This window comes from Gossypium hirsutum, chromosome D06, assembly GCF_007990345.1.
Source record: "Gossypium hirsutum isolate 1008001.06 chromosome D06, Gossypium_hirsutum_v2.1, whole genome shotgun sequence".
Taxonomy (NCBI): domain Eukaryota; kingdom Viridiplantae; phylum Streptophyta; class Magnoliopsida; order Malvales; family Malvaceae; genus Gossypium; species Gossypium hirsutum.
The window spans coordinates 18,972,908-18,996,150 of NC_053442.1; the positions used below are offsets into that span (position 1 = coordinate 18,972,908).

The window sequence follows — 23,243 nt, forward strand, 5'->3', positions numbered from 1 at the left end:
CCCATTAAGGCCACCCAATTATAATTCTATAATCAATTTAACACCTTTAAACTAATAGCGATTGGCTTTTTCAACTTTTACGATTTAGTCTTTTTTAATTAATTAACTATCGAAATGTTAAAATTTTTCAACGAAACTTTAATACCACCTTAATGAAACTCCATAAATATTTATAAAAATATTTACGGCTTGGTAGAAATAAGGTCCCGATACCTCATTTTATAAAACCACTTGACCTTAGGGTCAAACCACTTGAACTTAATAACTCGCTTATATAACATAAATTATAAAATCAAAAACTTGTTTAAAACCATATTTGACTCATAAATATTAAATAATAATATTTACAAACTTACTCATCGAATTTGGAGGCCCCAAACCACTGTTTCGGACACCACTAAAAAACAGGTTGTTACACACATTCTGTCGATTAACATTGCTGGCATTTCCCATTCCTTGATTACTCTAGTTGAAATTTGGATAATCTTTCTACCCTGGATTGTATGTGTTGGAGTAGGGATTGTTGTTACTACGATTAAAATTCCCTATGTAATACATAGAGGTTGGATTTGATGGGAATTCATCAAAAACATGATCTTCTCCACAGTATACGCATGCTAGTTCTCCAACCTTCATGTCCTGCACTGTAGAGGGTCTTTTTAGAGTTTTAATCTAATTTTTTAAAGATGATACCTGATCTGTTAAAGATGAAATCATATCAAGTTTCATTTCTTCGGCAACTCTTCTACCAGTACAAACTTTGGTAGTGGGTTACTGATAATTATTGTTTGTTATTCTTTCCAGAATTTTGTATGCTTCATTGTAGAATTTGTCAAGCAACATCCCATTAGTAGATGCATCCACCACCATTCACATATGAGCCTTTAATCCATTGTAGAACATTTCTATCTGTGCCCAATGGTGTGAAAACCATGCATTGAGCATTTTCTACTTAGTTCATTGAAACGCTCCCATGCTTCATATAATGTTTCATCCTCTGATTGCTTCAATGATGTAATGTCATTCCTAAGCTTGGGACTCATGTTAGGAAGATTGTACCTAAGTAGAAATCTCTGACACAGTTCATTCCAAGATGCCACCGGACCTGATGGTAACGCATTTAACCATGATCCGGCACGATCTTGCAATGAATAAGGAAACAATTTTAATCTAAGGGTATCTTCAGGGACACCCTGCAGCCTAAATGAGTCAGAGACTTCAAAAAAAAGTCTCAAGTGCAATCTTCGATCTTTAGTAGGTAAACCACTAAGCTGCCCTACTATTTCCAACATCTAAAACATTACTAGTTTTAATCAAAGTGTTGAGCTTCAATATGTGGCCTAACAATTCTTGGATTTAGATTATCCAAAATAGGCACTACATGTTCTCTAATAGGATTCGAGGAATATCAGGATTCCTTTCATTCTGAAGTACTTGATCTTCTTTGATTGGATCATTTCTAATTCTCTCCATTTCTATTAACTCTTTTCTTCTTCGCCTTAATGTCCTTTCAATTTCAGGATAAAAATAATGTTTTGTATCCTCTTGAATACTTCTCCTCATTCACTAATACGAACTTGAAAAATTAAATAAAATACTAATTAACAGGTCTAACAAAAATAACAAGAATAATAACAAATCAACTTTTCACCAATATTGCCGATCCCCAACAACGGTTCTAAAAACTTGTTGTGTGTAAATAACTAATGCAATTGTGCAAGTGTACACGTCATTCAAGTAATAAAGTGATAAGTAAGTATTGTCTTCATAGGTATTAGAAATTGGTAAGAAATTGGGTCAGTTATTATAATCCCATTGACTATACTGAAAAGTAGGAAATATTCTCAAGTTGAATAAGATGTTTGCATAATGAATTAATAAAATCAAATGCTAAAAATAAAAAATTGATATCTGAAATAAAATGATGTGGAAAATTACAAAGAAAAGCAATTATCTATGTTGTTGAATGAATAAGGCTGGAATTATTCAGGTGAAATGTTCATATCAAAATAACAACGTGGAAAAATATTGTCTAATCAATTGCTCAGAGAGTCACTACTGTAACCTACCTCTTTTCATAGCTAGATCTTAAGCTAGAAATCTAAGTTATTTTATGTCTACAGAGCTCTGGATTAATAACTACATTGAACGTTCTTCTTTGTACAACTCGCAACATCTATGTCTAGTGTGCTACGAATATTTTGTTGAGTATTCACTTGGATCAAACGATTCAAGATCCGGTATATTTAACCTTTTCAGAATTAAAAATACATCTAAGAACACAACACACAATCAATTATGTCTAGAGCTTGCATGCATGTATTTAAAAGAAGAATAAATTGAATGAAATGGTGACATACACAATCTCAAATCATGGACATTAAAGATGATAAAACATTCACCGAAGTAAATCCAACCCAGAAAAGATTTAGCTCATGGGTGGAAAAGTTAACATCAAAATAAAATCATTCATCAACATTCTCAAATAAGTTTGAATCAAAGAAATCAGGAAAATAAAGGTAGAAATGCAGGAATTCTCACCACACTCCAGTTTCTTTTTTATCTTTAAATTGTAAGTGAATCCATGATAGCTGTCTCTCCCCCTTCTTCATATCTGTATTCTGCTCTCTTAAGCTGCTACCCTTTCTTTCTCTGGAATTCACCAATAGAGAGAAAAACCGCTGTCACCAATTTTCTTCTTCTCTCTCTTTATTTTATTGGATAGATTCATTTATCTCAACACACATTTGTTTCTCCTCTTTTTTCAGGTTGGTTTTTCTGGTACACATCCAGATGGCTGAGAGTGACGTGGATAGAATGTTGAGTCATCTTCCAAGAATTGCCATGGCAATTGTGTTGATAATCAATCTCACCATTTGCCATGATAGTGTTTCACTTCCCTTATTTTCCTTTTGTGTCCTCTTCATTCTCTACTTCTACATACACCTATGTCCAACCACAACCACAACTTTTCCTTCCCCGAGTAATAAAAGTAATAAATGATAACCATTATAGCGCAATCTAAGCTTTGTTAGGCAATGTTCTAAAATTATCCTAAAAATGCAGATGTATTTACTTAATTACAAACAATTACCTCTATCTAAAGAACTAAAATATAACTCTTTTCAAGAGTTATCATCGGCCAGTGTAACAAACTGTGACCGTATGCACCAAAATCGCCTAAAAACTTACAAACCACTCGGTCGTGCCATATGCCCGTGTATGGCCCACGGCCTAGCGCCAGGTTGTATGCACCTTGAATTACCTTTCAAATTAAGTCATTCAACCAAACTTAACATAAGCAACAAGCAACCATTCTAACCACATTCATTCCAATTCAAAAGCACCAAAATCAGACCAAAATCATCACTTATAACAACCAACCTAAGTGTCTAACCAATATGTCACAATTGGCAGCTCAATTCACAATTCAAAACCAAAAAATATCATATATAAGTACCATTTCAAGTAAGCCTTCATTGGCACCACAACTTTCAACTAGCTATGCATCAAAATAGTAATTCAAAGAATCTCATGTTTTCTCAAATTTAACCCTATGATATACACATCAAACCTACCAAGACATTTCAAACATAACATAAGCACATTATTCTCATAGCTATTATAGCAACCAAAACACATTTCAAAGCATGCTATTTTCTCAACCATTACACCATTATGCATATAGCTATAACTACCTTAACAACATAAAATCAATATGACCATTCTCAATAAAAGTATATAAATTTATAAATGTGAACCTCAAAATGCCAATAAGAGTTCAAAACCAAAAATTATAACCATAAGATATCCTGGTATATGCCAAGACAAAAATGAACACATCATCAACACTTGAGTTTGGTATCATCGTTGGAAGTTGGTTCGGCGATCGAATCTTTAGATACCTAACCTGGGCATAGGAAACAAAACCGAACGCTGAGTATAACTCAGTGGTATTTCTATAATCGAACATTAAATCATAATATAAAGTTTATAAAGCATTTTAACATGTCAATGTACAAGTCTTAATACATCACCTAAATATTAAATCTATTCACATATCTTAAACCGAGCTCTCATAGATCCAACATGCACATTTTTCTCTATCTTAATCGAATTGAGTAAATCGTACAATCTCAAATCCATAATTTTGAGCTTATAAACTCATATCCACTATCCTCCCTTATTTCAATTTCACTTATACTCTATTTCTCAATTCCACAACATAATTTCATCAACCGATCATCAAATCACATATGTGACAGCATACTTCAACACCAATTGAATTTAATTGCACAATTATAACAATATATCATATTTTCAAATCTATTCAATTTAGTCGTTATCAAAAGCAACTAATTCAAATCGATTCAATTCATCTCGTTAAATCATTTGCAGCTTACCTTATTTTTTTACCGTGCAACGCAATTCAAAATTGCAGTAATTGAAAAGGTTCAAGTTATAAAAATAAAATCGTAAACTCCAAGATATATGTCGATAACTTTATCTTTGCATTTCCATTTTGAGGAATCTGAGTCCGTGTTAGCTATAGATTAACATAAGTACACCAAATCATTAATACGCAATCATTTTCACATTCAATTGCTAATGTATGCAAAATTTTCATTTTATTCAATTTAGTCCCTAAAATCGATAGTAACATAAATTTCAATCTAAGCCTCAAATTTTTAATTCAATTTCACTCTTCGCCTAATTTATATTTTCTACCACAAATTTTAGAGTTTATGCAATTTAATCCCTATTATACAAAATCATCAATTGACTTTACAATTTAGTCATTTTGGCATACAAAACTTAAAATCTATCAAAATAACACCTCAAGCTTCAATTATTCAACAATAGTAACATCCTCAAACTTAAATAGTACCAAAATTTACGACATGGGTCAAATAGCTTGAGGTACTGAGATTCTGAAAACATAAAACTTACAAAAAAAGAACTAAATTGAACTAACCAAATTGAAGCTTGAATACTTAGAAGCCATTGTCAAAATCTATTCTCCTATCTTCACTTGGTTTCGATTTTGTGAAGAAAATGGTTTTTGATGTCTTCCACTAACATTTTTCTATTACTTTATGTTTTGTTTTATTTCTTAATTTTATTAAAATTTTATGACATTTCTTTAACTAAAACAATACATGATCCTCCACTATTAATTCTATTGTAACATCCCAAAAATCAAGGGTTAGTAGAATCGGGTTTGTGAATCGAGAAAGTGTGATCATGCCTTAATTTTTAAAATTTATCTATGCATTCTTAGGAAATAAATGAGGTATTGGTTTTTTGGTTAAGTGTTAGTGAAATGTTCCTTGAAACCCAAGTTCAAATTCCTTCTCTCTCACCATTTTTTTATTATTTTGCTAATTTTGCCTTAAACCTTAGTATGTGAAATGCCTTGTTTTTAAAATAAATATTGCAAAATCATTTCAAGAATGAAGAAAAGGCCTAATGGTTAAAAGAAATGTGAGAAAAAATGGAAATTAAATGAGGTCCCAAGTTTGAATCCGTTCCCTTGAAAAATAATTAAAATTTTCAAAACCCGTTGTTTTTTAAATATATGTGCCATCAATACCCTTGAACCTAAGTATAAATACAACTTTTTATTGTGTTTTTTAGCCTTTAATTAAAATTTTCCCTACCCTAGTCGTTCACTCTCTTCCTCTTCTCTTTTCTCTTCAATTTTCTTTCTTTCTCCGATTGTTGTCGTCACCTACACCTCCCATTTTATCATCTCTTTCTTCTTCTTTTTGCATCAAGATTGTGCACCATCTCCTTTACTATATTGCTGTAATTTTTCCTCAATTAAATCAGCCCCAAATATAAAATTTTAAACTCCAAGATCGATCCCAAATATTGCCTAGAAAGTGTCATTTTCGTTTCTCTAGACTAGCTTGTTTAAGGTCTCTTCTCTCTTCAATTTCTTAATTAATGTTGTCCATTAGAAACCTAAATTTCCAGATCTGGAATTTAGAGGATTTTAAATTTTTTTGAAGGTATTTTCAAGATTTTAATGAGGTCTCAAACCATTTTAAAATCCATCCCCAAATTCAGCCACCATAGGTGGTGGTGCGTGCGCATTTTTGTAGAATAGGGGTTGTTTTGTTTCTTGAGTCTTACCTATATTTTTCCAGCATTAAATTTTTTTCTTGAACCCTCCTAATCAGCCTTTAATAACATTTTAATTAGGGAGAGATTTTCCTGATCAATTAGGCAATCGGATCCCACAAATCGTGAAGTGTAAGTGCAATTAAGGGTAACTAGTTTGCTATTTTGACATAGTTTTTGGGTAAAGTTATAAATTGATTAAATGAAAGAATTTAATCATTAATTATCTACTTATTTTCCAGTATATTACTGAATTAGGTGTTGATCCAAATGCCCCAAATCATCCTTAAAGGCGAATAACGGTTGTATGTACTGTTCGCATCGATACAGTGTAAGGAACCTAACTAGTTTAGATTCATAAAATAAATATAATTTAAATAATTGGTTTGAACTTATTAGTGGGTGTTTGGGGGCTGGTTTAATGGAAAATTTATTGAATTACTAAATTTTGGTTTTTGTAACCTCCAAAACCAAGCCTAGACATTATGTCTAGATTGAGAAGGCTACATTAGCCACTAAAATGGCTAAGCTAACTTGCGTTACTTTTGAAGACCTTAAATAAACTCATTTTATAGAAAACCATAGTTGTACTTTGAGTTAGCTTAAAACCATTCATTTATTAGGTCATGTATGCTTAGGATTCATTTTATTGTTGACAGGGTTTTTAACGCCCCAAAAATATAGGGTCTTAAAATTTTTGATGTCTGGCACAAATATTTGTTTGCTTCTGTGGTTGAGTGATTTCAGTGTGTTTGGGACTGTGTGAGAAGTCCTGGGATCGAACCTAGGCTCTAGTAAAATTTTGGTTTTTCTCTTAAGTGAACCTTGATTCTGGCCTGAAGGCTTTAAGAATAATTGTAGGGGAAGGAGACACAAGAAAGCTAGTTGCCCAATGGTAGTGGTGTGTTCAAGGTTGCAAGGGAGCTCAAGTTTGAATCTCTTGGCATTCAAATGAGTATTTATTTTAACTCTTGGCAACATGAGAAGTGAAGTTAGACTGAAACTTTGCAATGTGAGGTTTGAATGGGTCTTGGAGAGATTGTAGGAGCAAGTTAGGGAGAGATTGGGGGAGTGAATCAAGGAAGTTGGAGAGTGTAGGAGTACTGTACCGTTTGGGGAGTCTTGCTTGTGCATTTTCGGCTGAAGGGGCTTTAGGAAGCATTTTCAGCATTTTGTAAGTTTTTTTATGACCGATTTTCCTTTTTTTCTTTTGGGGGTTTTGGAGTTTCTTCCTTTCTCTTAAGTGCCAAAATGTTAACTGACCACTCTTGCATTTTTATTTTCTTTCCCTTTGCTTGCAATTGACCATTTCCTTATTTCACTTTTGCACCAACATCTGCCGAAGCCTCCACTCTTCTTTCCTTTTCTCTAAAGGTTGAACCTTTCCTTTCTCTCTCTTTTGTCTTCTATTCATCTCCTATTCTAGGCTAGCCGAATATCACTACTGTTAAGCCATCCTTACGTCGATCTTCTGCAAAGATTCTGATAAGTTGGTAAGTGGTTGTGTTCACTCTTTTCACTCAAACCTGGTTCCTTTAGACCTTTCTAAAAGCCGAATACTTCTTTCTCCTCTTGACTCTCTTGTTGCTGATTGCGTTCTTCGGGTTATAGAATTCCGCAAAGAGTGAATGAGTGCTCAAGAAATAATAAAGCATTTCAAAACTTTCCTATTGTCATTCATCTGAAGGTAACCCTGTTGCTATTATTGTGCTCAATCTAGAGTGTGTTGGTTGTATACTTTGTGGCCGAATACTACTTTCTTTTACCTAGAAGTTTTGTGTGTATGATCAACCTTTGGGTTTAGGCAATCGTGTCTAATAAGAGTGCACTTGTAACGCAGATAGTCGACAAGCAACAAGTAATCAATCCTAACCAGCGATCTAAGTGGGCTAAGTCACATCTGTCGATCAAGGCAAGTATTAAATCATTTTGGATAGTAGTATTGAAAGGAGTTATCTAAATCCTATTGATTAAATGACTGATGGTGAATCATGGTTGTTTAGGTTTGGAGTTCTTGTGGATCTTAGCACATTTTCGCAACAAGTGTGTAATCACATTATCTTCGTTAAGAATCGGCAAAAGTCGAAAAGCCAAAACTTTGATATCTGAGGCCTCACGAGCGTGCAATCGCTCGTGTGGAAAAATTGAGCCCACAATCGAGAGCGGTAGACCGAAGAGGCCACTACGAGTGTTCTCGTACACTTAGGCCGTTATGAGTCTCGTTGGGCCAAAATAGGCCGTGTGGCCTAATAGGTTTGTGGGCCCCATACGAAAAAAATTACTAAAAGTAGCAGAAAATGTGTTGCGCTACGTAGATCACATAACCAGGATTGAATTTGGGCCAAACAGGCCACACAAGCGTGTGGGACCGTTTGGGCCGAATAATGCGCTTTGTGCCCAATTGCATGGCTTCAGCCAAATGGATCGTCTGTGTTGCTCAAGGCAACTGTAGACCTTCGGACAGGTTGTTAACTATACCGAAATACCCTCGATGGGTAAACTTACCGAAATACCCTCGATGGGTAAAATTATCGAAATACCCTCGATGGGTAAAATTACTGAAATACCCTCGATGGGTAAAATTACCAAAATACTTCTGATGAGTTAAATTACCATAATACCCCCGTTAGGGTAAAATGACTGCTATGGTTCTATGATATATATATGACAGTTACTAAGTAAGACTGTCTACATACACGAATAATTTATGACATGACATACTGCATGGGGTTAGGATTTTGTTATGGAGGAAGTACTGATTCTGGTGGCTTTTCCACATATACTGTATTGCCAGCTCTGTTGTGTTATTATTACTGGTAGTTATGCTGCAAAATTGTTGTGTGGGCTAGGTGGGTCGACTTAGTCCCCACATGGTGTGTTGGGTTGGTACGGGCGGTGTGCTGGCTGGATTGGGGTGGGTTTGCATACTAGCATCATACTGATATTGTATCGGGCTTAGGCCGACATTGTACTTATACTGAATAGGGCTCTGACCTAGACTAATACTGCGTGTTAGGGGATTACACACTGAGTTCTCGCAACTCACCCTTTTCTTTTGACCGTGTAGGTAATCCCCTACCTTAGATGATTTGGAGCCGCATGAGACTCAGAGGTGGCCACACGTTCGCCAATATTTTATTCTGGACCAGTTATTTAAATTTTTACTTTAGGTGATTTTCATGTAATAAGCCCTCTGGTATTTTAATTTTCGTTTATTTAGGTTATAATTGCTTATTTTGAACTGCTTAATGGATCCAAATAATTTTTCACAACAAAAACAGTTTTTCAAGGCAAATATGTATTTTTCTACCACAAGATATCTGTATAAGGAATAGCTTCCGTGAATTTTAAACCTGTAATAACAAACCGTTCTACAATGTGGTGCTCTTTTTTTAAAATTTACCAAATGGTGCTAAGAAGTAAGAAATAATTGGATTTTTATTGAACGAATTTCCCCATCAAACTTTGGTTTCATAGAACACTTCTATGTGACATGTCAGATTTGGCCGTAACATCTAGGTCGGGTTTGAGGTTTTACATTTAGTGGTATTAGAGCCAGGTTGCAAAACTCAGTTGTGGAATGGGTTTGGAAATATCTGGAATTTTTGAAAAACTATTTTGAATTATTACTGAAGGTTGCAAGTGTGGCACACCGAGTCTCCAGCGCCGAATCTGTAATTTTTTAAATACTGTAGACTACTTAAACTGAAAAATATTGAGGGTTTACTATAGATAGTAGGACCGTACTGAAACTATTAAGTTAGAGTGAAACGGAAACTATAGGTGACTGTAAACTGTAGTGAAACCTCGATCCGTAAAAACAAACCTCTAATGACTGTTTTTCATAATACATTTGCTAATAATTACTGAAATTATAAGCTGATACATAAGACCTTTTAATCAGATAAAGCGCATATCGAAATGGGCACAAGAGGTACTCGCAGAAGGGATACATGGGGCCACGGTAAAGGCCGAGGAAGCGCTCAAGCCTGACATCGGTATCGGGCCATATGCCTGCTGTGGAAGCACCAGCCTCATCAAGAATTGAGATGAGGTGTTTTGATCGAGCAGCTGGGGATGATGCTCTATCCCAAGCAGTGTTGCACGTTCTAGAAAAGGTTGCTGGAGTTAAAACTAGAATAGTGGGCCGAGGGTTAATTTCAGAACTACTCCGGTCTAATGGAGTGGAACTTTTTAGAGGTATTTTTAGAGTAGCCCCAAATGTGGCGGAGTACTGGTTAGAGGTGACGGAACAAATAATGGACGACTTTGACTGTACCGTGGAGCAAAAATTAAAGGGGGCAGTGTCCTTACAGCGAGATGAGGCCTACCAATGGTAGCTTACCGTTAGAGAGGGTATGCAGGTCAATCATGTGATGTGGGATTTCTTTAAGGCGGCATTTCAAGGAAAGTACATGGGCGCAAGTTATGTGGACGCCCGCCGAAAGGAATTTTTGAGCCTGACCCAGGGAAGTAAGACAGTGGCAGAATATGAGGCAGAATTCTTGCAGTTGAGTTGGTATGCCCGAGGGATAGTAGCAACTGAGTATGAATGTTTTGTACGTTTTGAGGGTGGTCTTCGAGACGAATTAAGGGTATTGATAGCTCCACAGAGGGAGCGAGATTTTTCTGCTCTTGTAGAAAAGGCTAAGATTACTAAGGAAGTAAAGCACTCAGAGTGCCAGAATCATGAAAAAGATAAGGGCAGGAATAAGAGGGATTTTAGGCCCTCAAGTTCTTCTGGGAGGTCTGTTAAGAAGGCCAAGTTTGATGGGTCGTTTCGAACTGGAGTTCCTATTGCTATTACTAGGCCGCAGCCTTGTGCTGATTGTGGGAGATCTCACTAGGGTGAGTGCTGGAAGAGGACTGGGGCGTACTTTAGATGTGGGTCCAGGTATCATCGGGTTAAGGATTATCCTTAGAGGTCAATTCAGATGCAAGCTATAGGACCGGATCTTGTTTATCCAGTGAGAGGTGGTCAACAGCAACTGAGAGGCCGTGGGCAAGTCAGAGGTGGAAACGGTATGGGACGGGGTCGTGGAGCCCCAGGCAGAGGTACTGGTAACACTATAGCGAGACAGCCAGCTTTGGTGTATGCTACCCGTCAACGAGAGGATGGTGATGCTTTTGACGTCATAACCGATACATTCTTAATTCGTATGGTACCCTACACTGCTTTAATTGATATTGGGTCTACACATTCGTATGTTGCATGCACTGTGTTGGGAACTTTGGGTATTCAATTTGAAAATATTGTTAGTGGGATAACTGTGATAAGTCCATTGGGATAGTCGATAAGGGTAAATAAGTTATTCAGATATGTGCCCCTTGAGGTCCAAGGAGCAATTTTCCAGCGGAATTGATGGAACTGTTGTTTGGCGAATTCGACCTTATTTTGGGTATAGATTGGCTGGTGAAACACTGAGCTAGGTTGGACTGTGCTGCTAAGCATATGCTATTGAAGACTATTGAGGATGAGGAGGTGGCTGTGATTAGGGAGCGAAGGGACTTTTTGACTAATCTGATCTCTGCTTTAGGGGCCGAAAAATTGGTTCGCAAGGGTTGTGAGGTGTTTCTAGCTTATATTAATATATCTGAAGCTGAGGGTCCTTCTGTTGGAGATGTTAGAACTTTTAAGGACTTTTCCGATGTTTTTCCTGATGAGCTCCCTAGGTTGCCTCTGAACCGCGAAGTTGAATTTCGAATTGAGCTTCTGCCAGGAACAGATCCAGTGTCTATGCCCCTTACAAAATGTCACCGAAGCAGCTAGTGGAATTAAAAGCTCAAATCTAAGAACTTTTGGACCGAGGATTTATTCGGCCTAGTGTGTCTTTGTAGAGAGCACAAGTGTTGTTCGTAAAGAAAAAGGATGGGACCATGCGCATGTGTATCGACTATCGGTAATTGAATAAACTTTCTATTAAGAATAAGTATCCTTTGCCGAGGATATATGATTTATTTGATCAGTTACAAGGAGCTTTAGTTTTCTCTAAGATAGAGTTGTTGGATGAGTCACTGGTTTCTCATTTCCGTCAGGTTGAGAATGGGGAAACTTTGGATTTTGGATTGAATAATGAAGGAGTATTGTGTTTCCGTGGAAGAGTCTATGTATCGAGGGATAATGATTTGAGGCAGTCTATTCTGTGAGAGGCGCATAGTAATCCTTATGCTATGCATCCAGGCGAGAAAAAAATATATCGAGATCTTCGTGAGTTGTACTGGTGGCCTGGACTGAAATGTGAAGTAACTGATTTTGTTGGTAAGCGTTTAACTTTTCAGTAAGTGAAGGCTGAACATCAGTTACCTTTAGGGTTACTCCATCCAGTTAAAATTCCACTTTGGAAGTGGGAGAGAGTAACCATGGATTTTGTGAGTGGGCTACCCTTGACACCTACTAAGAAGGATCCGGTATGGGTTATTGTGGATTGATTGACTAAATCTGCCCATTTTATACCTATCCGTACTGATTACTCCTTACAGAAGTTGGCTAAACTGTATGTGGTTGAGATTGTAAGACTGCATGGGGTATCAGTTTCTATTATATCAGATAGAGATCCTTGGTTTACGTCTCGATTTTGGAAGAAGTTACACGAGGCTTTGGGTACAAGACTAGACTTTAGTATTGCATTTCATCCCCAGACAGATGGTCAATCTGAGAGGGTGATTCACGATGTGTTCCATGTCTCAATGCTGAGGCGTTACCACTCTAATCCAACACATATAGTACCAGTGAAGGAAATCGAAGTTAGGCCATATCTGACTTTTGAGGAATAACCAGTACAAATTTTGGACCGTGAGGTTAAGGTACTAAAAAATAAGTCGATTACTCTGGTTAAAGTTTTTTGGCAAAATCACGGTATTAAGGAAGCCACGTGGGAGCCTGAGGAGGCAATGCAACAACAATACCCTCACCTATTCTGATCACGTAAATTTTGGGGCCGAAATTTCATTTAGGGGGTAGAATTGTAATGCCCTAAAAGTATAAGGTCTTTAAATTTTTTATGTCTGACACAAATATCTGTTTGCTTCCGTGGTTGAGTGATTTCAGTATGTGTGAGAAGTCCTTGTATCGAACCTAGGCTCTAGCAAAATTTTGGTTTTTCTCTTAAGTGAACTTTGATTCTGGCCTGAAGGCCTTAAAAATAATTGTAGGGGAAATGAGACACAAGAAAGCTTGTAGCCTAGTGGTATGGCGTGTTCAAGGTTGCAAGGGAGCTCAAGTTCGAATCTCTTGGCAAGCAAAGGAGTATTTATTTTAACTCCAAGCAGCATGAGAAGTGGTGTTAGACTGAAACTCTGCAAGGTGAGGTTTGAATGGGTCTTGGAGAGATTGTAGGAGCAAGTTATGGAGAGATTAGGGAGTGAATCAAGGAAGGTAGAGAGTGTGGGAGTGTTGTGTTGTTTGGGGAGTCTTGCTTGTGCATTTTCGGTTAAGGGGGCTTTAAGAAGCACTTTCGGCATTTTGTGAGTTTTTTTATGACCGATTTTCCTTGTCTTTTGGGGGTTGGAGTTTCTTCCTTTCCTTGCAATTGAGCATTTTTAAGTGTCGAAATATTAACTGACCACTCGTTCATTTTTATTTTCTTTCCCTTTCCTTGCAATTGAGCATTTCCTTATTTCACTTTCGCACCAACATCTGCCGAAGCCTCCACTCTTCTTTATTTTTCTCTAAAGGCCGAACCTTTCCTTTTTCTCTTTTTTGTCTTTTGTTCAACTCCTATTCTAGGCTAGCTAAATATCACTACTGTTTAGCCATCCTTGCGTCGCTCTTCTGCAATTATTCTAATAAGTCGCTAAGTGGTTGTGTTCACTCAAACCTGGTTCCTTTAGACCTTTCTAAAAGCGGAATACTTCTTTCTCCTCTTGACTCTCTTGTTGTCGATTGTGTTCTTCGGGTTCTAGAATTCTGTAAGGAGTGAACGAGTACTCAAGAAATACTGAAGCATTTCGAAATGTTCCTATTGTCATTCATCTGAAGGTAACCTTGTTGCTATTATTGTGCTCAATCTAGAGTGTGTTGGTTGTATACTTTGTGGCCGAATACTACTTTCTTTTACCTAGGAATTTTTTGTGTATGATCAACCTTTGGGTTTAGGCAATCGTGTTTAATAAGATTTCACTTGTAACGCATATAGTCGGCAAGCAACGGGTAATCAATCCTAACTTGCGATCTTAGTGGGCTAAGCAACATCTGTCGATCAAGGCAAGTATTAAATCATTTTGGATAGTAATATTGAAAGGAGTTATCTAAATCCTGTTGATTAAACGACGGATGGTGTATCATGGTTGTTTAGGTTTGGAGTTCTCGTGGATCTTAGCACATTTTCGCAACAGGTGTGTAATCACACTATCTCTGCTAAGAATCAGCAAAAGCTGAAAAGTCGAAACTTCGACATCTGAGGCCTCACGAGCGTGCAATTGCTCGTCTGGAAAAATTAAGCCCACAACCGAGAGCGGCAGATCAAAGAGGCCACTACGAGTGTTCTCGTGCACTTAGGTCGTTATGAGCCTCGTTGGGCCAAAATGGGCAGTGTAGGCCCGATAGGCTCGTGGGCCCCACACAGATAAAAATTACAAAAAATAGCAAAAAAATGTATTGGGCTACGTAGATCACATAACTAGGATTGAATTTGGGCCAAACGAGCCACACAAGCGTGTTGGCTCATTTAGGCCGAATAGTGGGTTTTGAGCCCAATTGCATGGCTTCGACCAAATAGATCATCTGTGTCGCTCTAGGCGACTGTAGACCTTCGGAAAGGTTGTTAACTGTATCAAAATACCCTCGATGGGTAAAATTATCGAAATACCCCTGATGGGTAAAATTACCATAATACCCCTATTAGGGTAAAATGATATATATATGACGGTTCCTGAATAAAACATTCTGCATACACGAATAATTTATGACATGACATACTGCATGGGGTTGGGATTTTGTTATGAAGGAAGTACTGTTTCTGGTGGCTCTGCCACAGTTACTGTTATTGGTGGCTTTGCCACATATACTGTATTGGAGCTCTGCTGCGTTATTATTACTGGTAGCTATGTTGCAAAATTGGTGTGTGGGTTGGGTGGGTCGACTTAGTCCACACATGGTGTGTTGGGTTGGTACGGGCGGTGTGCTGGCTGGATTAGGGTGTGTTCGCATACTAGCATCATACTGATATTGCATCGGGCTTAGGCCCACACTGTTTCTATTTTGGGCTAAGGCCCACACTGTACTGATACTGAATAGGGCTCTGACCCAGACTGATACTGCGTGTTAGGGGATTACACACTGAGTTCTCGTAACTCACCCTTTTCTTTTGACCGTCCAGGTAATCCCCTGCCTTAGATGATTTGGAGTCGCGTGGGACTCGGAGGTGGCCACAAGTTCGCCAATATTTTATTCTGGACCAGTTATTTAAATTTTTACTTTGGGTGATTTTTACGTAATAGGGCCTCTGGTATTTTAATTTTCGTTTATTTGGGTTATAATTGCTTATTTTGAACTCCTTAACGGATACAAACAAGTTTTCACAACAAAAATAGTTTTTCAAGGCAAACACGTATTTTTCTACCACAAGATATCTGTATAGGGAATAGCTTCCGCGAATTTTAAACCTGCAATAACAAACCATTTTACAGTGTGGTGTTCTTTTAAAAAAATTACCAAATGGTGCTAATAAGTAAGAAATAATTGGATTTTTATTTAACGAATTTCCCCATCAGACATTGGTTTCGTAGAACACTTCTATTTGACATGTCAGATTTGGCCGTAACGTCTAGGCCGGGTTTGGGGTGTTACAGTGTTGTTTTAGAAAAACCATGTGCTTGTCAATCTTCTTTAAAAAAACTCGAAGTTAAACTAATGTAGCGAAAAAACCATTTTTCAAGTCATTTTGGAAAATTAGTTGCCTTATCAATTTGCTTTTCAAAAATAGTTCCTTTGCAATGTAATGGAAAATAGGGAACAATATCAAATTTTACTTAAGTCCGATATCATGCATTATCCGATTATTATGCTTGAGTAATTCATGCATGCAAAAATCCCCAAAAGAAAAGTTACCAAGCCACATACCAGAAATAATTAAAAATTACAAGCCAAAACCAATAAAGACTTAATAATACTTAATTAAAACAATAATAATCTAAGGTCCAAGTTGACTCTCTGAATGTCGAGTCTAATCCTAATTTTGAGGCTTACCTAAAAAGTTAAACATTATTGGGGGGTGAGCTTATGAAAAGCTCAATATGAGTTGAATAATTATTTAAACGGGCAAAAACATCAAATACAGTGAAACATATTAGCATTAACAGAAGAAAACAAAACTATCATAGGAATTTCATGTCATTACATAGCCAATATCAAATAGATGTCAAACGGTGTATGAGCATAAGTCATCATTCATTCGAGTAACTATAATTAATTTCGATACCATTCAATACAACAAAATACAATTCGTAGGATAAATCAATAACATTTGAATATGTCGTGCACATGATGCAAAGCAAAAAGGTTCCTACCCGTACCATCCTCTACACCCCACGTGTTCCCCAGAACCTGTCTGCCAAACTCCAAAACATTATGAGCATAGCTCGATGTGGTAAAACCACCGAATAATCAATAATGCAAAAATCTATCAGATATCAAATAGTGTGATACAATCGCCAATAACATATAATATGCGATGAAATCACCAATCCCCTCGATACTCCAGGTGTAATGCACTAACTATGAATAATGCGGACTTAATATGCCACCGGTACTCCACGAAACTCCTTCATCAACCACAAAATCCCAACCCAATGCATACGCAATATGTCAAACAATCTCCAGGTGTACTTTTCACATTCATTTGACATGCTCAGCATGTCCTCAATAATCACATACTTTCAGTAAATGGAAATAGTGTTCCAATATTTCAAATTACCATTGTGTTGGTATCAATCAATTTCTTTCAATTTCACATACTTTATGGATTTTCATTGTGCATAAATAGCACCCTTTTTAGTACACAAAATAACAAATATCTCATGCGTTTAAATCATACATAAGCTTAATACCTCAACACATTATATCATTCAGTCAAATGCTCTCATATCTCATAACTCAAATATGCAATTACAAACTCAATCAAGCATCCATACTATCAAACTAGAAATTCTGCCAACATGTAAATCTTTTAAGGCTTTAAACATACCTGGTTCAGACACTCACAAAATAAATAATTTGGCTATTAAGCCAATCCAATAAGAAAGATAATTTATCAAATATAACATGATATTAAACATTTTCAAACAATTTTATGAGTTTAGGACTCATACCTTATTTTTCGCTTCCTTGCAACACACTAGCGAATCTTCCAATTTTCCTTAATAATTCCTTAAACGAACCTAAACCAAAATTTAGTATAAAATCAATAAATTTACTATCAAACCAGCCCCCAAACACTAACTTATGAGTTCAAACAAATCATTGAAATTATAACTATTTTATGAATCCAAACTAGTTAGATTCCTTACACTATATTGTTGCAAACCGTATGTACAATCGTTATTCTCCTTTACGGATGATTTGGGGCGTTTGGGTTAGCACCTAATTCAATAGTATACTAGAAAATAAGTAGCTAATTAATTATTAAATTCATTCATTTAATCAATTCATGACCTTTACCCAAAAACTATGTCGAAATAACAAACTAGTTACCCTTAATTGCACTTACGCTTCACGATTTGTGGGATCTAAATGGCCAATCAATCAAGAACGTTTTTACCTAATTAAAATGGATTTAAAATCTGGTTAGGAGGGTTCAAGAACTCAAATTAATGCTGCAAAAATATAGGCAAGAACCAAGAAACAAAACAACTCTCTTTCTTGCACATAGGCGCATGCACCACCACCTAGGGTGGCCAAAATTGGTGCTGAATTGTAAAACGGTTTGAGATCTCATTAAATTATGGAAAAATAAATTTGAAATCATTTAAAATCCCCGAAATTTCAGATTTTTAAATTTAATTTTTTAATGGACAAGATTAATTAAGAAATTGAAGACAGAAGAGACCTTACCCAAGCTAGTCGAGAGAAACGACAATTGCACTTTCTTGGCAATGTTCAGGATCGATCTTGGAGTTCAAGATTTCAGATTTGGGGCTGATTTTAATGAGGAAAAATTACAATAATATGGTGTGGAATATGTTAACAAATCTTGTGGCAAAAAGAAAAAGAAAAAGAAAAAGAAAAGAAAGAGATGGTAAAACTAGGTGTAGGCGACGACAACAATGGAGGAAAAGGAAAAATAATTAAAATCAAAGAGAAGGAAATGAGGATAGGAACGACTAGGGAAAGATGACCCACACATTAAAACAAGATGTTTTTGTCAAAAAATTAAATTATTTGCTTGGGAAGGAAATTGAAGTTAGGACCTCAAGGATAAATTCACTAATGTTTAACCATCAAACCAATAAGTCATTCTTGATATAATTTGAAATATTTATTTTAAAAAACAAGGCATGTCACATACTAGGGTTTAAGGCAAATTTTGCAAAATAATAAAAATGATGCGAGAGAAGGGATTTCAACTTGAGTTTCAAGAAACGTTACACTAACACTTAACCAAAAAACCAACACAATAATAATGAATGGCTCCTGAGGGAGTATAATGAGAATGAAATTCTTCAAGCTATCAAACAAATGGATCGTCGTCAAGCTCCACGTGTCGATGGTCTCTCTGGAAACTTCTTTAAACAACATTGGGACATTGTGGGAACTGATACAAAGCGCTTTTGTTTGGATATGCTAAATGGACAGGAAAACATCTCCTCTCTTAATGAAACAATTATTATTTTAATCCCTAAAATTATGGATCCTTGTGATTTTACTAATTTCTAGCCAATAAGTTTGTGTAGGTATTTCTACAAGATTATTTCTAAGGTGATGGTCAATCGGTTAAAAGCTATCCTTCCCGACTGTATTAGCCAAAATCAAAGCACTTTTGTCCTGGGGAGAATGATTCATGACAACATCTTAATTTGGCACGAACTTCTTCACTATCTTCAAAGCTCTCGAAACGGCCCTAATAAAGGTTGTGTCATCAAGCCTAACATGAGTAAAGCGTACGATCACCTGGAGTGGAAATTCATCGAGGCAATCATGCGAAAAATGGGAATTGACAATCAGTGGATCGACAAAATTATGGGTTGTGTTCGCTCTGTTAAGTATTTGGTTAAGTGCAATAATATTTTATCGGATACTATTTTTCCTGAGAGAGGCCTCCGTCAAGGGACTCTCTCTCTCTAAATTTGTTCTTATTCTGCATGGAAGCTTTTTCAAGGATGCTTATTCATGCTCAAAACAATAATGTGTTAAGAGGCATCCGTGCTAGCATAAATGGTCTGAGGATCAATCATTTGTTCTTCGTCGATGATGCACTCCTATTTGTGCATAACAAAAAAAGTGAAGTCGATTCTTTTCTTAACATTCTTAAAAATTTTGCAAATGCCTCTGGTCAAGAAATAAATTTTGAAAAATCGATGGTTCTGTTTAGTCCTCATACCCCGAGTGATGAAAGAAGATTATTTGGTGATCTCCTTGGTATGAAGGTCGTGGAGAAGTTAGACAAATACATGGGTCTGCCCATTCCAATAGGTAAAAAGAAAAAAGATGCTTTCATTGATATTACTAATAGATTTTCATGCAGGATTAATAGCTGGACCAAAAATTACTATCATATAGCGGCAAAGAGGTCTTCATCAAGGCGGTGTTACAATCCATTCCAACTTATGCGCTATCTATTTTCTTAGCTCCGAAGGTGGTGATCGAGGACCTTCAAACCAAGCTGAGCAGAACTTGGTGGACTGGAAAGGAAAAAGGAAAATTTTGGTCAATGCTCCCTTGGAAGACTCCGTGCGAGCCCAAAGGTATGGGGGTTATTGGGATACGTAACATACGGCTATTTAACATTGCTCTACTCGGTCGTCAAGTCTGGACACTCATCAATAACAAGGAAACTCTTTGTTTTAAAGTGCTGTCGTCTAAATATTTTCCCGATCGTAAAATCTTTAATGCCAAAAGAATAGATAGAGCTTCTTTCACTTGGTCGAGTATAGCAGTTGCTGCGGAGACTTTGAAAATTGGGTTTGGCTAGTAAGTTGGTAATGGAGAATGCATTAATATCCGGGTTGATAACTGGGGTATAGAAGACTTAATGGCAGTGCCCTTGATTCAAATACTTTTAACCCTCATGTCAACAGTGTTATAGATCTTTGGGGGGCAAACGGAAGTCGTTGGGATATTGATAAAGTTAATTTGTTGTACAGGAAAGAATGGGGCGATAGAATTTACAATTTAACCATTGGAAATGAGAGCCAAAGAGACAGAATAGTGTGGTTTCGTAACCCTCATGGCTGCTTTACCTCAAAATTGGCCTACTCGTGGCTTTTTTTTGAAAGTGATGGGGCTTGGCCCGCACAGGTTCTACTGAAAGACCATCTGGAAGCTAGATACATTACCTAAAATTTGCGTGTTTGCCTGGTGGGTAGGTCACAAGATTCTCCCAACGTACGTTAAAATAGCGTCCATCAGATATGGTTTTAATCAAGGTTGGCCCAGATGTGGAACTACAACTGAAACTCTCTTGTATGCTCTTAGAGATTGTACTACGTCTCGTGAAGTTCTATCCATTGGTGGGTGGGATATGAGCAGTACATCGAAGCAGTATGATAGTTGTATAGACTGGCTTGAAGACATGATGAGAATCCTTGACAAGAAAGCTATGGCTGATTAGATGACTACGTTATGGAACTATTGGAACAGTAGGAACAATTTCATTTTCAAAGGAAAAGAAGACAAAACACAGACCATTTGGGATAGGGCCAGCAATCTTAGCAATGATTTTTGCATTTACAATTTGTTGAATGCTCCTCTACTTTCCCAAAACGAAATTATAAAAAAATGGGAGAAACCTCCAAAAGGGTCAGTTAAGATAAATTTTGACGCTACGGTCAATGGAAACAGAATGGGATAGGTGTTATCATTAGAGATGATGAAGGCTTTATGCTGGGGGGAGGTGGGGGTTTCATTGACGATAGAACGTCGGTGCAAGAGGTGGAGTGCGTAGCGCTGGAGAGGAGCATTGAGCTGGCAGGTCAACTCAACATTTATGACGATGTGCTGTTCGAGACTCACAATGTAGAGCTTGTGAATAAAATGAAGAAATGCAGTACAAGATTACCATTATAGGCGCTTTAATTAAGGCCTTTAGAGATGCTTTCAACATGTCTAAATCCACCAAATTAGTTTTGGCAAATTGGTCATGTAATAACGTTGCTGATTTTATTTGTACTAAAATGTGTAGTGAAACTAAAATGTGGTTTTTTGACATGGATTATGGTAAGGAAATCCATAATGCTGTAATTATTGATGTTACTTAGTAAAATAAGTTGACCCTTGTGGTCATTTTTTTGTTAAAAAAATAACAAACTAATACTTCATTTATTTCCTAAAAATGCATAGATAATTTAAAAAATTAAGACATGATCACTCTCTCTCGATTCACAAACTCGATTCTACTAACCCTCGATTTTTGGGATGTTACAGTTTTGGTTCGTTTAAGGAATTATTAAAGAAAATTGCAAGGTTCGCTAGTGTGCTGCAAGGAAGTGAAAATTAAGGTGTGGGTCCTAAACTCATAAAATTGTTTGAAAATGTTAAAGTTCATGTTATATTTGTTAAATTAGCTTGTTGATTGGGTTGGCTTAATAGCCAAATTATTGATTTTATGAGTGGTCGAATCAGGTATGTTTCGAGCCTTAAAAGATTCATATATCGGCAAAATTGCTAGTTTGATATTATGAATGTTTGATTAGGTTTGTAATAGACAATTTGAGTTATGAGATGTGAGAATATTTGACTGAATGATATAATGTGTTGAGATATTAAGCTTATGTATGATTTAAACACATGAGATGTTTGTTATATTGTTTACTAAAAAGGGTGTTATTTATACACAATGAAAATTTGTAAAGTATGTGAAATTGAACAATATTGATTGACACCAACACAATGGTAATTTGAAATATTGGAGCACTGCTTCCATTTACTAAAAGTATGTGATTATTGAGAACATACTGAGCATTTCAAATGAATGTGAAAAGTATTGTGGCATGATTATGTATGAGATTGTGTGACATATTGCATATGCATTGGGTTGGGATTTTTTTTGGTTGACGGAGGACATCTGTGGAGTACAGGCGGCATATTAAGTCTGCATTATTCTTAGTCAGTGCACTGCACCTGGAGTATCGAGGGGAATGACGGGTTCTGGGGAACTTATGGTGTGTAGCGGATGGTATGGGTAGGAACCTTTTTGCATTGCATAATGCTCACGACATATTCGAATGTTATTGATTTATGATATGTGTTGTATTGAATGGTATCAAAATTACTGATTGTTGCTCGTATGAATGATGTCCCATGGTCATACACCGTTTGACATCAATTTTATAGTGGCTATGTAATTATATGAAATTCCTATGATGGTTCTGTTTTCTTCTGTTAATGCTAATATGTTTCATTGTATTTGATGTTTTTGTCTTTTTAAATAATTGGTCGACTCACACTGAGCTTTTCATAAGCTCACCCCCAATAGTGTTTAACTTTTCAGGTAAACCTCAAAATTAGTACCGGACTCGACATTCAGAGAATCACCTTGGACTTCGAACTATTCTTAATAAGTATTACTAAGTCTTTATTGGTTTTGGCTTGTAATTTTTAATTATTTTTTCAATGTGGCTTGGTAACTTTTCTTTTGGGGATTTTTGCATGCATGGATTACTTGAGCATAATAACAGGATAATGCATAATGTCGGACTTAAGTAAAATTTGATATTGTTCCCTAGTTTTTGCTGCATTAGAAAGGAACCGTTTTTAAAAAACAAATCGATAAGGCAACTAAGTTTCCAAATGACTCGAAAAATAGTTTTTTTTGCTGCATTAGTTTCACATCAAGTTTTTTTAAGAAGAGCGACAAGCAAACGATTTTTCTAAAATAACACTATCAACAATAAAATGAATCATAAGTATACACAACCTAATGAATGAATGCTTTTAAGCTAACTGAAAGTAAAACTATGGTTTT

The 23,243-nt window shown here is 36.4% G+C and overlaps 1 non-coding gene across 1 annotated transcript; it reads left to right on the forward strand.

Annotated features, from left to right (window-relative positions):
* The first annotated feature begins 927 nt into the window (after window positions 1–927).
* On the forward strand, window positions 928–1,034 carry LOC121218747 (small nucleolar RNA R71). Its single transcript, XR_005915224.1, has one exon. It is a non-coding gene; the product is annotated as a small nucleolar RNA R71 (small nucleolar RNA).
* The last annotated feature ends 22,209 nt before the right edge of the window (window positions 1,035–23,243 follow it).